Consider the following 3,683-nt stretch of genomic DNA (forward strand, 5'->3'; position numbering starts at 1 on the left):
TTTGGGACAACAACAACTCTACCCAATCCAGAATGATGCCATGGTAATCATCATACTACACTTCTTGCCAGAATTTCAGACAATCTTACCCATTACTCTGAGAGTTGCTGCAGAATCTACAGTTAGTGTAACTGAGGTTTAACTATCTGAGCTTTCTCACAATACCCAACAGAGATAACATCGCCCCCTAAAGAGCAGGAAGCAATTCTAAGAAAACCACGCCCCTTCTCCCTAAGGTTTCATATTTCTCAGGGTCATGGATGATGGTTATAGGGTTGGGGGTGGAAGAAACTGTTAAACTCAGTACTCTCCTTAAGGAAAGAAACTATGTCTCAAAAAAAAAAAAAAAAAGGAAAAGAAGAAATGGAATGGATAGGTATAAGATATTATGGTAGATTATTGTATATACTAGTAAACAAATTTAGTAAAATAGCAGCCTTAGATAATTTGCACTGTTATGAATTTTTATATGCTGATACAAATATAAACTATTTTTATATTCCTGTTTAAGATAATTTGTATATTAATATAAATACAGAACTATATTCGTTATAATGTACACATACTTTTACTCTAATTTGAAATATTTGTATATTGATACAAATGTAAATTTATATCTGTCATATTGTAATGTACATTCTACTTCTGTTTAAGATATTCTGTATACTGATACATATTTAGGATTATTGTCATATTGCATATTGCACTATACATTCCTACCTCTGTTAAAGATATTTTGTGTATTGTCACAATTTTAAAGTCATTGTCCTTTTACTGTACATTTGCTTACAGACTGTTTGCCTTGTTTACATGAAGCCTTAGTCCTTAGGTTGTTTAGGTAGATAAGACTTATAGAGTTATTGTCACCTATGCTTATCATCTCTATAATTATGTTAGATAGGTTATCCAGATTTATAGATACATAGGTCGGATGGACAGGTAATCTTCAAACACTTCATGGACCTAGAGAATATGGCATTTAAATAACTTAGAATTCTGTTGATGTGAGACACATTTGCTCCTGGCAGCACCAATTTGATCCCGAGAGAATGTTGGGCTTCTATGACATTTCCATTTGGAAGTTTGTCTTCTTGGCACAAAATGGCCTACTGGGTAAAGAACTGCCCTTGCCTCAACTGCTGACAGTACAAATGCTGTCCTTTCTGGACAAGCGGGACACAAGGAAAGCGACCACTATACTTTGCCAAGACAGGGTAAGATGGTCTTTCAGAATTCCTTCTTCTGAAAATGGTCTGTCAGATACTCTAGGCCTGAGGCCAATTTGAATGCACCAACGATGCTGAGAAACATTAAGTGACTGTCCAGGCTGCCAGCTGTCTCTGTCTACTCTTGCAAGACTCCCAAAAGTTGCTTGCATCCTTCTCCCATTTCTCAGGTATTATTTCTTTTTTCTTTTTTTTTCCCCCAAGGGGGTACACCATTCCAGGAAATACTGCAATACCAGGTCGATGCGTGGAGTGGACGGAGCAAGCTCCTATTCCAACACCTACTTCCAAAAGTCCATTTAATATATTGTCCTCAGATAGAGGACGTATCAGATATTAAACTGATAAGAACAGATACTACACTTGATCTTAGCCAAAAGGCCGAGAAGCGATCTCAGGTATTATTATATTCCTTCTCAGGTCTTTGATGAGATTGAAGACTAGCAGTTATAGTTACAACTTAGTATATATACATATATAATATCTTAGATAGAATATATTAAGTATTAGACTCAGGGTCTTTAGGTTAGGACATCTTTTGGAATGATCTTTGTAACAAGCCACCTACCCATGCTCTAGACTTCCCTGGATTTTAGTATGTGGTTTTTGCTTGATATTGTTTGTTTTGATTGTAGTTCCATCTTATCTAGGTCATTATCCCTCATTACTCCTGGACAATATTTGATAGCCATTTCTTTGTATATAGTCTTGTATTAGGTTAGAACCTTCTTATTTAGACAAAAGGGGGAGATGTAGTGGGTAGCCATTCCAGCCTTGGCCTGGAAGTTCCAACCCCATTGAGGCTTCAGTAAACGGTCACACCTACAAGGCGTGGCTGAGAGAGGATGCTGAAGACCCAGGATCGAGATGCGAGGGAACATTTGGTGCCTGGACCCTGGACGTTGGAGGTAGACCGAGCAGAGTTCTCCAGAGAACACTGCCAGACTGCACCATACCTTTGCCAGACCCTACAACCTAACCTATCCCTTCATTTGTAAGCTACCCCACAAAATAAACCTCCCTTTTAACTACGTGGAGTGGCCTTAATAATTTCACCAATATCTGGTGAAATTGTGTTGTCTTTGGGATTTTAAACTGCAAAAAAAGATTTGATCATAAAAGCTGTTGAGTTAAACAAATATGTAAATTTAAAGGTACCTTGACTTCAAAATTTGGATATAAGGATATATTGCTTTGGAAAAGAGTCTCTGCTTTTGTTTCCACAGAAAGCCAGAGGCTATGGATTTGTTCCAGATTAAGATACATCAGGTTTGACCAGCCAAGACCCCCTGAATGGCCCAGATGATCCAACATCCAAAACAGTTTCAAGGCAACTGGCTCAAACAATACATGCTCATGGACTACTCCATAATCCTAAAATTTTCTTTATGTCCCCATAAGATACAGCAACCCCCTCCAGCAGGAAGTAGTAGGAGAAACTATGCCCAAATTCCCAAATATATCAAGCTGGCTTTGGAGATGAAATTGGCTCACTCTTTCTCTAAACCCAGACATACTGATTAAAAAAAAAAAAAAAAAAAAAAAAAAAATTAAGAGATTCTTGTGTCCCAAATCAGAAGAGCCCTCTGGTGTGGGACAGATAAAAACCAATATTTTTATTTAAAACAGGTTGATTATAAATACAATCTCTTTCTAAAGAAGAAAAGGGGATATGATATAGATATGATAGGATAAAAGGGTAGATTGCTGAACCTACTTTTAAAGAGCAACAACTTGTTTAAAATGTTTTACATTGGTATAGATTTAGTTTATTGATACAAACTTAAAGTTAATTTTGTTATACTGTGTGTATATTTCTACTCTGTTTAAGGTATTATGTTTGTACAGCTCATTTAAAATTGTAATGAATAATTAAAATAGATTAATAATTAGTCATTTATGATAATCATACTCATAGCCATGTTAGTTAAGTCTTCTAGTATTCATAGATGTATTTCAGACAGATAGGTAATCTTCAAATACTTCAAAGACCTACAGAATATGGCATTTAAAATATTTTAAAAATTTAGCCTTTTCTGCACAGTGAGACATGTCTGCTCCTGGCAACACCGTTTTACTTCAGAGAGGAGGATGGGCATTGAAGACACTTCATATGGAGTTTATCTTCACCTTGACAAAAATAGCCATTTGGGCAAGAAACTGTTCTTGCCTGGACTGCTTGATCGACTGGACATGCAGGACCCATAGGAAGGCGACCACTAAACTTTGCTTGACAAAATGGTCCTTCAGGTTCCTGCTTCACAGAGGAAACTGCCAGACATTCTACAGGACACTGAGAGAAGTGACTGAGAGACTCTAGCCCTGTGGGCTGAAGACAAATGCCCCAACTTTACAAAGGAACATTAGGTGATTGTCCAGGCTGCCAGCTGTCTCTGTCTACCATGCAAGACTCCTGAAAGTTGCTTGCATCCTTCTCCCATTTCTCAGGTAATATTA

The 3,683-nt window shown here is 37.2% G+C and overlaps 1 non-coding gene across 1 annotated transcript; it reads right to left on the reverse strand.

Moving 5' to 3' along the window:
- Positions 1 to 1,428: 1,428 nt before the first annotated feature.
- Positions 1,429 to 1,619, reverse strand: LOC118597542. The gene has a single exon (XR_004946845.1). It is a non-coding gene; the product is annotated as a U2 spliceosomal RNA (small nuclear RNA).
- Positions 1,620 to 3,683: the final 2,064 nt, after the last annotated feature.

The sequence above is a fragment of the Onychomys torridus genome, chromosome 16, assembly GCF_903995425.1.
Source record: "Onychomys torridus chromosome 16, mOncTor1.1, whole genome shotgun sequence".
NCBI lineage: Eukaryota > Metazoa > Chordata > Mammalia > Rodentia > Cricetidae > Onychomys > Onychomys torridus.